We start from the raw sequence: 13,755 nt of genomic DNA, 5'->3' as shown, positions 1-13,755 counted from the left end.
AAAATAAATAAAATTTAAATAAAGAATTTAATATTAAATATAATAATTTAATCAATATTAACACTTTAAATTAATTACTTACTATTTATTTATTAATATTAATATTAAATACAAATTCATAAATTAGTAATAAATCTGATTAAAATGTCGATCGCGATCTACCATTTGGGAGATTGGATGTTCTTGACATTATTTTCCATTGTAAAAAGTGAATAAGAACACTGGAAAGATCCCTAAAAATTGAAATCACTACTATTAAGTCTCCAGATTTACATAATATTAATAATACAAATAATTACTCGTAAAATGGGGGTAATTTAACTGTTTTAAAAATATTACCCCACCTCTTCAATATATATAATTATTTTTCTGTCTAATTTCCATGAAAGTTATTATTAATAACACGAAAATATATTTATCTCAAACAATTTTGTAAAACTACTCCAGATTTGAGTTGGGGTTGGAGAAATATCAACTTGTTAACACTATTTTATTAATATATATATATAGTAAAAATTTTTACAAGTAAAAGAGTTAATAACTTGAAAACTTTTTGAGATATTTCCCGAATTAATGGTCCGATTTTCCTGAAAATTACTAAAAACGTGTCCCGCTAACACGCAGGCCTCCACGCAAAATTTCAGGAAATTTCGACAAAAAGCACAAGAAGTATTAAGATTCAAAGTGGTGAAAAAATCCGCACTCTCCCATACACCCACTCACACACATTAATATCCATGTATATAGGAGGAAAACCTACCTTTTTGCATTACTCAACGTTTCAAGATGTGTTATATATGATAAATATAAATTTTTATTGATAAAAATTTCACTAATCTAATGAGAAAAATCATGTTTTTGAGACAGAAATATATAATTTTATCAAATATAAGAAAAGAGAATTNAACATTAAATATCAAAGATGGAGAAGCCCTGATGCGAAAATCAGAAAGATTCTCATTTCTTCTTTAATTAAGAGTAAATGTAAGGATTTATATGCTTAATAAATTCATATAATTATGATTTAATTTATGTATAAAATGATTTTAACATTTATTAAATAATTTAGAATTATTTTAAAAACTAATAACAATCAATTTTTTAAATTTTTTAACAATAATGTTTTACTTATTTATACTTATAATAAATATAATTACATGTATTTAAAATTGAAAAGTGATAGAAAATTATCAATAAAATTAAAAAAAAATGTATAAAAAAGTTTTCAAATATTATAAATTATATTTTATTAAATATAAATTATTTTGCTAAAAGATTTTTATATTTATTTGTAAAAAAACTAATGAATTGAAGTTATGCTCTTTTATTCTTTCATATTTAAATTTAAATAAATTTATACAGTAATCAATTAAAAATTATGGTAATGACGCACCGATAAGATTTAAGATCCGTCATTTTAAGATAGGATCATCTTAATTTATGAGATGATCGAAAAAAATAAAACGTAGCACTTTACTACATAAACCAATACTAATTTAAGTCGATATATCTCGTAAGTTCCTGAAATAATGGCATTATCTTTAACCAAAAATCTCTCAAAAAATTGATTTGAAGGCTTCTTAAATTTATTTTCTGAGAGATTTAATAAAGATGGTAGTTTTTCTTCTACTATTATAACTGCTAATGCTGCAACTGCTACTGCTACTGCTTGAACTGCTAGTACTACAGGTGCTACTGATACAAATGCTTGTGCTATAACTGCTGTTGTAACTGCTAGTGCTACAAGTGCTACTGCTGTAACTAATGCTAGTACTATTTATTACTACTGCTACTGAAATTTTCACAAATAATAGAAGTTCTTAGCTGACTTTAATGAATATTGCAAAAATATAAAATCTCCAAAAATCTATTTTTGTTTAAATGTTTCAATAAAATCAATGANTATTTATTAATATTAATATTAAATACAAATTCATAAATTAGTAATAAATCTGATTAAAATGTCGATCGCGATCTACCATTTGGGAGATTGGATGTTCTTGACATTATTTTCCATTGTAAAAAGTGAATAAGAACACTGGAAAGATCCCTAAAAATTGAAATCACTACTATTAAGTCTCCAGATTTACATAATATTAATAATACAAATAATTACTCGTAAAATGGGGGTAATTTAACTGTTTTAAAAATATTACCCCACCTCTTCAATATATATAATTATTTTTCTGTCTAATTTCCATGAAAGTTATTATTAATAACACGAAAATATATTTATCTCAAACAATTTTGTAAAACTACTCCAGATTTGAGTTGGGGTTGGAGAAATATCAACTTGTTAACACTATTTTATTAATATATATATATAGTAAAAATTTTTACAAGTAAAAGAGTTAATAACTTGAAAACTTTTTGAGATATTTCCCGAATTAATGGTCCGATTTTCCTGAAAATTACTAAAAACGTGTCCCGCTAACACGCAGGCCTCCACGCAAAATTTCAGGAAATTTCGACAAAAAGCACAAGAAGTATTAAGATTCAAAGTGGTGAAAAAATCCGCACTCTCCCATACACCCACTCACACACATTAATATCCATGTATATAGGAGGAAAACCTACCTTTTTGCATTACTCAACGTTTCAAGATGTGTTATATATGATAAATATAAATTTTTATTGATAAAAATTTCACTAATCTAATGAGAAAAATCATGTTTTTGAGACAGAAATATATAATTTTATCAAATATAAGAAAAGAGAATTGCTGATCTTGCAAGGAAAACAAATAATTGATGAAACAGTATATTTTTCTGCTCATAAATTTAAAAGTTCTTTAATTAATTTATCTAAGATAATTTCAAATGTAATTTATTCTCTTCGTTATTGTAAAACGATTCGTCATTGAATGTTTTTTTTAATTTAACATTTATCTAATCTACAAGTTACAATACTTAAAAAGTTAACAGTTTTTCTGGTAAAAATTTTATTTATAAATAATTTAAAAATTAATAAAAATTAAAAATTACAAACAAATACTTTAACTAATAAAGTTATAGCGTTTTCTAAGGGACTCTACACGAATTTTTCTTATAGGATAACTCCAAAATTATCGATTTTGAGTTACGTGCACCGTAAGACTCGCAATCATTTACAATAAAATGTAGGCCTATGTGTCTTGTCATTATTCCGTCACAAAATATTCAAAACTTATTTAAATTTTTATGCTTTAATGACGTAACTAAACTTTAAAATATTTCGTACTAACATCAAGAAAAACTACACTGCTAAAACACCTATTTGAAGATGTTCTAGCAGTGTTTTTGCTACAAACAAAGATACATCAATTAGATAACTAAATAAAATACATATTTTTCTGTGTAAAGTGTAAAGATAACTTTTACAACTAACTTATAAACCATTATGCATTTAAAGTTATACTTTTTCTTATATTCTATCATTACTATTGTAAGGATATCTTGGCACTAAACATCGCATAAATAGTTATAAATTTTATAACATGATTTTGATAACGGTTAATGTAACTTTTAGTTGTTAGATGTCCTAGCCATAATCATTACATATATATGTATATGAGAATGGAATGCTTTTAAAAAATCAATGTTTATAAGTAATTATTGAACTCCACATAAAAAAAAATCCAGTATCAATTTAACTATTGAACTATAGTTTTAAAAACTGTAAAAATTGAGAAATTTAAATGTTTTTAATGGGAATATTATGATATTTGTACAGAAATATATTTTATATCTGAATATTTCTATTCATACTTAGCAACACAATACAATTTTTATTTTTCCGGCTGTTATATATAACAGAGAGAAAGTATGGCCATTGGTCAAAAAAATTATTTCTCTAAAAAAGATTTTTACATTTTTGGACTAAGAGGATCTTCAAACGTCGATTAATTCAAAAAGTTTGGTGTTTTTTCTGTATGTATTGATGATAGTGTGTGTGGGGGGACACGACTTTGTTCACCCTGTTTGAAAGCTTAATAACTCCTGTACTTTTTGTCGAAAATTTCTGAAATTTTGCAAGGATGTCTGTATATTAGGGATGATGCTACTAAATTTGGTAGTTAAAGATCGAGGGGGGTTAGGAAAATAATGGAGATCGTGTGCCACATCTCGAGTAGGGTCGGACTTAATGACAACTTTATTCGTTATTAGCATTTACAATTTTTTATAAAACCCATCCTTATCCTCAAAATTAAGCTTTTTGTTATTTTATAATAGTTAAAAATATNGTGTTTAATTTGTAATTTATTATTAATTAAATTAAAATGCTTAAAACTCACCTGCCGCAATAATTTTTCAATTGCAGACATAACCATTAGGCCACGCCATACAATAGCAGATTTTTCATCAACAAGAAGCCCCATTGACATACTAAAAAAGATATTTAATAAAATATCATAACAAATGGCGTCACACACGCAGTTTTAAATGTTGCCGGGAAAGTTAAGCAACTCTTTGCTAGATTTTCTTATTTAGCAATGTTATAAATTAGTTATTTATCGTTTTTTAGAGTAGTATTTTTGAATTTATGAACGGTATAGATTTTACTTTTTATTGTTTCCAGACCATGCAATTCCTAGCGCTTCCTAATCTTAGATTTTTCAATAGCATCAAGCAGAAATTTCGTTTTTTTCAAGTTACACACCGGAAATTTCAAAGATCAAAATAAAACTTTAACAAAAAATTTGTAAAATAATAATAATAAAATAAATTTTTTAAAAGTTTTTCAAATAAATCAACGTTTTTTCTCCTGGAGAATGAAGAAATGTCCTGAATTCCTTACAGTGTATATAGACTTACTTATATTAGTTGTGTCCATATATGAATTATTTTAGAAACCATTTTCGTTACTAGAAATTTACTTTAACTAAAGATTAATTATCTAACGAGCATCGAGAATTATCCAAATATATCGTCATTTAAAGAAAACCGTCGGATTCTTCGAATATTAATGATGAATGATGGAACCATTACTCAACCATAAACTTTCATTCTTCTTTAATTAAATAATTCATTTATATAATTTTCTTAATTTAACAATATTAAAAAATATATCGAAAAATCTGTCACGTAGGCTATCACTTCTTCCAAAATGATAATTAGATCTATAATTAACTTATCGTATTCATTACTCCTAATTAGCAATAAGTTTTTATTGTTTATTAGTATAATTTATATGCCGTTTTTACCTATTATAATGAATTTTTAAATATATTTTCTGCAATATTTGTTTAAAAAAATAAGTTTTACCAACGTTAAATTTACGAAAGAATAATAAATAAATACTGCAATCCTTTCCGTAAATAAGAATGACCCAAAAGTTAATTAACTGCCTTTTACTTTTAAGTTTGACATTGTTATAAATCCTGTTTAGAACAATGTCAAAAACATAAAATATATTATTATTAGATATTTAAGTACTTGGATAAGACAGCAATTTAGTCTTTACCATGGTTAACTGACTTTTGAGCCACATTAGGGTCCACGTTCTGTACACGCGTGTTCAGAACTTAAGGACTTGTACATGAATAGAGAGAACTGTAGACGAATGCAACAAATATAGCAAGGAGTGAGCGTATTATTCGACGTATAACACGGGATAATAAACAACAACTAGGATTGTTATGAGTAAGCATAAAATTGCTTGAGAGAACGAATCATACAGGAACACAACTAAGATGGGATCACAGGCTTTTATCCTCAGAAACCAATAAAAGCCCGTGTTTCCATCTGTATGATTCGTTCTCTCAAGCAATTGCCTTTTTTTTGTCTCTACAACGAGAGCAAAAAGGCAATCCAGAACTTTTAGGATTTTACAAATCAAAGGAATAAAAGTAAGTCTTTGGTGAAAATGATACATACAGTAGTTGGACATAGGTGGAATATGGATGTGAAATGCTGACCAATACTCATGTACAGAGACCTGTCAGAATGAAATATGTCCACTCTGATTGGTGAGTGACGAGTCTTACACGATATTATCAGTGCTTTGCAGCATTCACAACATCGTGTCAGGCTCTTCACCAAGTGATTCAGGTGTTCTTAGGACAGATTGGTCCATCCTTCGATTAAAGCAGTTGCGCACGTCCTTAAGTTTTGCACACGTGTATAATAAAATAATATTCTTTTTAAATAAATATAGCATATTAACACGTAGAAACAATGAGAAATATCTAAAATATAATTTTATTTCAACTATATTGCATATACACGTATCAGCTTCGTAGTTAAAATTATTTTTTTAAAATAAAAATATAGTCTAATTATACTATTTCAAAGTACTTCCACGTGTTCTTAATGTCTAAAATAAACTTTAATCGATTATTTTGAAATAGTTTTATTGATATTTTAATTATTTATAAGAAAATTTGTTATATTTTTATATATTTCATGTTTATTTGCATATGTTTTTAGATATTTATTTATTTAAACTGCTGTAATATTTCTATGTTTATTGATAATTTTTTATAAATATTATTATGGTAGCATTTAATTATTAAATATTTTTAATTATAAGTTTGATTTCTGTATTTGGAAAATATTGAAGATAATTTATATGATTACAGCCGCAAACATATCAAATTTTTAACTATTAATTTTGATATAAATCATTGATTTTCTGTAATAATCTTGACTTTCTTCTGTTCTTTTCTACAACATTTTGCTATTTATTTTTCTTAAAAAAAAAACTTAAATTACTCAAAAAACATTTTTAATCAGTAAAAGAAACATTTAAGGTGGAAAAATAGTCGAAATTTAGTATATCTTTAATTTTCTTTATTTGTCAATATCTATTAGTAAAAATTCTACATATCATATCTTATCTAACTTATTTAATTCTATAAATATATGTATATGTATGTCTTGTAAATACTGTATAGAGAAATATACTACAAGATATGACACATTTCCACTTTCAGATTGTTTATAAACCTATGTCATTACAATTGCAAAGTATCCTGATACTCTACTTCATTTAATTAAGAGTTATTTAATATTAAATTTATTGTAATATACTTTAAAGAATAAGCTTTATTTTAAAGCTGATATTATATATAACAATAATTTTATATGAGTTGACTTATTGTACATTTGTAACTCCTCACCAAACGAGGATAAGACTTAAATTAATTAAATTTTTTAAATAATAATGTTCTTTCTCCTGGTATCTTTCCCCTGTACATCATACTTCTCCCGATAACAATCGAGTCATGTTAGTCGTCTATTAACTCTTTTCAGAGAAACTTTTGAATTGAAATCACATACCTTCCAGTCCAAACAGGCAGTTCGTATATAGTTAATCGGTCTTTCCACATCTGGTCTTGATTTTCATCTATCTAACTCCATTCTCGAGATTAACGAAGGACAGACAGACGGACGACAATGGAAGAATGTATAGATCTACAATTTGAAAATTGCAGCCCAATATATTTAATATGCAACATAACTTAGCATTAACTCTTAATTGACGATGCTGTTTCCAATTATAATATTCTTTAATGTCTTACGAAATTAAATTCTTAATAATTACATTATTTGTGCGTTGTTAAAATTAATAAATACGTTTATTACATTTTTATACAGAAATTTTTCCAATGAAACAACAATTCANGAAACAGGATATAGTTCTTATAAGAAGCAAAATCTTTCAATGAATAAGAAAATCACGTCAGTAGAGATTTATGTCCCTTGGAAAAAAAAGGAAACAAGATGGAGATTAATGTGATGATATATGCAAGAATTGAATAATAAATGATATCCTGATTTAAAGATCAAAGAAACAGATAGAATATGCATAAGAATCGTAGGAAACTCTTAGAATAAAATGCAAATAATGTCATTTGAACGTACTAGAAGAATTGAGTCTTAGAATTCTAAAGAACGGTTCTTAATTAATTCATCTTAAGCAAATTTATAAAATTTTTAACCATTTTAAATTTAAAATAAAACAAGAATTAATTATAAAATTTATAGAATATATTTACTGACTTTATATTGCATGTTAAGTTATTGCATGAGCTATTTAATATTTGCAATTTTAATGTTTAGAACTGAAAATATTTATATTTTTAAAGGAAATTTAGCTTTAATATGATATTTGTAAATGTATAAATGACGAAAAATATATTTTTAAAATTATATTTATGTCGATTTTTTAAAGATTATCCGTATTTTTGGGAATGAAACATTTTTATGTCCGTTAGCATCAAGACAGATTTACTGTAAACTCTAACCATTTACAAATGTAGAAACAACTTTTCAATTTGAATAATAATTTTTTTTTATTTCTAAAGATAAAATTTCGTCTTTCGACTAAAACTTCTCAATTCTTGTCAAAGAAATACATTTCTCTCTCTGTCTCTGTATTACAGTTTCACTCTTTCATATATAAATCTACTGTATTCCTCATTTACTAGTCTACTTTCAAGTAAGTGCGATTGTCTGAATACTTTCTGAATTCTATATATTAATAATTAAAATGTAATAATTAATTTAAATTTAAAAGATTTTAAATATTATAATAAAATATTATTATTATATAAATTATACAAAAATAAATTAGTTAATTGTAAAGCACAACATGGTTTCTACGTATTGACATATACCAGATTGATGACACTATGCATCAAATTTTGGAATATATCGATGTAAAGTAATTAATTTCATTTTGTTAGATAAATAATTTATAATCTTGAATAATTTTGACACGTTTAATGTTGGTGTATGATCCTTAAATAAGAAATTGAACAAATCCAATGCATCTTTATTCGCCAAATAAAAATATTCAAACTTGACCAATTGGTGGCAGTTTATTGTATGAGGATCGAACTAAGTAGGATTATACCCACTTCTGCTAAAACAAATCCTTAACTTTATTAAAAGATTAAATAATAATTCCATGTCCTCTTTCTAAAAGAGCTACGTCACTTTAAAAAACTTATCTTCAAAAAATAGCAACTCTCATTATCTCAATTGGCACTCTATAGTCGCAAACAATTCGCCGTATCTATTGATACACTATTAAACACTCAGATTGACTTGAACCTCTAATCATCAAAAATACCATAACGTGGCCAATCGAATCGGTTCCTCACTCTGAACATAATCCGTGGTCCCTTCGAATTCTGAGTAAATATTGCCCCCAATAATGCATCTTTAGTAACCTGTCACTCACCTAAATGTCTCCTAAAGCATCTTGATCTGAACATCTATTTGTTGAAGTTCAACTCCAATATTATCTTTCTTGATCGGCACAAGGTCTGCCCTTTCTGCAATCTCGGTCCAATTAACAGTTATCATTTTTTAGAAGCCTGCAACGCATCCCCTCTAAAAACCAAACAGTCTTGAGCTTTCAGATACGTTTCCAGCTGACAAATTCAGTCTCTACTTTCATAAATTCTCATAATATTCGATAATAAGGATAAACAAATACCCAACCGACGTTATCATCTTACCCTTCCTTCACATATCCCTCAATTGTGATCCACAGATAACACTTTGTACTATTTTACCTGTCATGTTCGTTGTTCAAACTCACTTAAANCTCCAATATTATCTTTCTTGATCGGCACAAGGTCTGCCCTTTCTGCAACCTCGATCCAATTAACGGTTATCATTTTTTAGAAGCCTGCAACGCATCCCTTCTAAAAACCAAACAGTCTTGAGCTTTCAGATACGTTTCCAGCTGACAAATTCAGTCTCTACTTCCATAAATTCTCATAGTATTCGATAATAAGAATAAATACCCAACCGACGTTGTCATCTTACCCTTCCTTCACATATCCCTCAATTGTGATCCACAGATAACACTTTGTATTATTTTACCTGTCATGTTCGTTGTTCAAACTCACTTAAACACTGTAACCCTCCCTTCTTCAGTGAGCTACCTTAATAGTTAAATAAAATACAGTATTATAACCTGATATTGTATAGCATCCTTGAAAATGTAGAAGGACAATTCTTTCTATTGGAATTTTATCCGTTTGCTATTAATGCTTAATTTTAACGTAAAAATCTGCATATCTCGCAATATTCAGCAACATATAATTGTACATAGAAACATTAGTGAAACATATTATTTTTAAGTATCTTGCTACAATAGTGAAGTTTTCACACATAAGAAACTTAACATTTTACCTTGAACTTCTTGCTTTGAGGGAGATTCAGACGTATGTTTATATATATTCACTCTTAGTTTATTACTATAATTTCTATATTAATATAATATAAAGTTAAATATGTCTGCAACATGATTTATAAACAGTTTTCCATACATAAAATTAAGCATGGTAGAAGTATATGTTAGATACATGAAGGATCTCCCAATTTTCCTGTTTTCTCTTCAGTTCAAGCTTCACTAATGAGTTAATCTCTATACTATTTATTATTATTATTATTACTATTATTGGGTAGATCGAACATCTGTATGATATAGTTTTTACATTGTTTAAAGGGAATTTCACACGTCCACGCTTACCTAAAATCTCTTATATCTAAAAGCTAATTGAGTCTAAAATATACACGTATAGAGAATTTATATATAAAATATTATAGAAAAAATAATAATATAAGCGCTTAAATTCGAGTAATTAAATTTATTTCTTTGAAAAATCTTTTTTTGTGTATGAAAATCGTGGAGTCAGATAAAGAAACTCATCATTATACTCTATCCATAAACTCATTCGTATGTTGTAATGAGATTCAATAGAAATAATATTAGCTGTAATTATTCTCTAAGTCATTATTTCTGATTAAAGTATATGTATGAAAGATCTCTTCGGTTAATTGTAAATGGAAAATGTATGAATTTCGTTTGAAATAAAGAAAAATGATACATATTGAAATTTTATTTGTAAGAAACGAATTTTTTTTTTAAATACGCCAATTTAAAACTTTTTAACGAGTTTAAACATTAAGCTATTTTCTTCTTTTATAACATTTCTACAAAAATTATCGTTTAGGTTAATTAAAATAATATAAAAATTACAAGAATGGGATCGATATATTTATTATTTAAATGCTACTAATTATTAATAATCCTATTCGTTTAAGATCTATATAGAATTATTATATAAGTATTAAATTTCATTAATAAATAGTTTACTATTGATTTAATATTCGTTAAATAAGGATTTTATTCATTAAGTATTAGCATTTAATAATATACTGGTAGATTTATAGATCTTAAAAAAAAAGAATTTTTACTTGAAAATATAGAAAATTTATTTTCTAAAATATCTATTTTTGTTGCATAGGCATAGGCTATATACATTTATAATTCTTAAAGTGTAGAAAATATATTAGTTAAGTGAAAATACTTTGAATAGAAAAGTTATGAGTTTGTCACTGTCTAAGACAGTGAGACACATCTTTCAACGATGGATCTGGCAGCCAGGTCAGGATCAAGAGGATTTTCTCAGGCTATCATTGATCTGTCTTGGGTATAATATGATCACTAAGAATTATTATTATTATTATTTCTCTCTTATACAAAACTTGAAGCTTTTTATTCATTTATTTTTCTTTAATTTGGAATTATAAATAAATTATAAGAAAGATTTGGGGAGGGTTGTGTTAAAGGTTCAAACCAAATTTATCGTTTCTATAAAAAATTATTATAATTATTTGATTCAATTTTCAAAAAATGGGTCCGAATCTGTTTCAAATATTTCAAAAATTCTTGATTTAATTCTTAAAATAAATCTTATTTATGTTGCGTAAGGATGTAAATAAGAATCTGTAAAAGTTATTATGATTTTTGAATAATTTTGTGTCGTAATTTCTTGACAATAAGAGCTTTAAGTTATTGTTCTTTTTTTTAATCTTTTAAAATAAATATTTAATTTATTTCAAAGTATTTCATACGCAGAAATTCGTTACTTTTACTTAATTATAGTTTTGCATTCAACAACTTTCAACAGCGAATACAAATTCTATAGAGATTTATTTAATATTGCACAGCTGCGGATTTTATATTCGAGAAGAGTTGAAACATGTTTTTCTTTGAACTTTCTTCCTGTAAATATTTTTGTAAACAAACATTCTTGGTAAAATTCAGAAATTCTTGTACTTCGTTCCTATTCAATTGCTCTGACCATATTCCATTGGTGACAATATCTTTTTTTATTATTTTTTTTTGGCTTTTTGTAGTGAAATTTATCGATAAGAAAACAAGAAAATATTCAAGAGTTTTTAGTAAAAAAAATTGAAAAACATAAAATGTAAACTATAAAGAACATAAACTAATTCCCGAACAATATGCCTATTAAGGGTAACTCCATGTTAAATCTTAAATTTTATTATAAATTTACATATTAAATTTTTAAAATAAATAAAGTAATATTAAAATACTCAATAAAATATATTATTTTTCAGTATATTTTTAGTTAATTTACATATATAACATCTTGTACTATTTCCAAATTCAGTGAAAGAAATGTATTGTAGTACTTTCTTATTGAATTTTGATATATTTCATGTGCATTAATTATATATAAATAATTATTTAAAATCATGATAATACTAATAATTTTAAAGATTATTGAGTTAAATTATGTAATATTAAAGTATCTATTATAATTAGAACGATTAAAAGTAGAAGAGTAAAAATGCCATTGTAAGGACATTCGAGTTATATTGTTCTTATATAGGATAAAAGATATAAATATCTGTTTTGTTTTGACCTTAATACACATATTAAGGTCCTTTGATATGACATAATGTAATCTTTGTAGTTGTTAATAAACATTAAATATCAAAGATGGAGAAGCCCTGATGCGAAAATCAGAAAGATTCTCATTTCTTCTTTAATTAAGAGTAAATGTAAGGATTTATATGCTTAATAAATTCATATAATTATGATTTAATTTATGTATAAAATGATTTTAACATTTATTAAATAATTTAGAATTATTTTAAAAACTAATAACAATCAATTTTTTAAATTTTTTAACAATAATGTTTTACTTATTTATACTTATAATAAATATAATTACATGTATTTAAAATTGAAAAGTGATAGAAAATTATCAATAAAATTAAAAAAAAATGTATAAAAAAGTTTTCAAATATTATAAATTATATTTTATTAAATATAAATTATTTTGCTAAAAGATTTTTATATTTATTTGTAAAAAAACTAATGAATTGAAGTTATGCTCTTTTATTCTTTCATATTTAAATTTAAATAAATTTATACAGTAATCAATTAAAAATTATGGTAATGACGCACCGATAAGATTTAAGATCCGTCATTTTAAGATAGGATCATCTTAATTTATGAGATGATCGAAAAAAATAAAACGTAGCACTTTACTACATAAACCAATACTAATTTAAGTCGATATATCTCGTAAGTTCCTGAAATAATGGCATTATCTTTAACCAAAAATCTCTCAAAAAATTGATTTGAAGGCTTCTTAAATTTATTTTCTGAGAGATTTAATAAAGATGGTAGTTTTTCTTCTACTATTATAACTGCTAATGCTGCAACTGCTACTGCTACTGCTTGAACTGCTAGTACTACAGGTGCTACTGATACAAATGCTTGTGCTATAACTGCTGTTGTAACTGCTAGTGCTACAAGTGCTACTGCTGTAACTAATGCTAGTACTATTTATTACTACTGCTACTGAAATTTTCACAAATAATAGAAGTTCTTAGCTGACTTTAATGAATATTGCAAAAATATAAAATCTCCAAAAATCTATTTTTGTTTAAATGTTTCAATAAAATAAAATAAAAAAATATTTATTTAAAAATA

At 25.5% G+C, this 13,755-nt stretch overlaps 1 protein-coding gene across 1 annotated transcript in view; it reads left to right on the top strand.

The window, feature by feature from the left end:
- Nucleotides 1–13,755, top strand: part of LOC111633653 (voltage-dependent calcium channel gamma-5 subunit-like) — a 212,028-nt gene that overhangs the window by 12,435 nt on the left and 185,838 nt on the right. The window lies entirely within an intron of this gene.

Source organism: Centruroides sculpturatus, unplaced genomic scaffold, assembly GCF_000671375.1.
Source record: "Centruroides sculpturatus isolate CEXI.00-Female unplaced genomic scaffold, Cexi_2.0 scaffold729, whole genome shotgun sequence".
Taxonomy (NCBI): domain Eukaryota; kingdom Metazoa; phylum Arthropoda; class Arachnida; order Scorpiones; family Buthidae; genus Centruroides; species Centruroides sculpturatus.
Note: the sequence above shows the minus strand (reverse complement) of the source record. Positions and strands in the feature narration are given on the sequence as shown.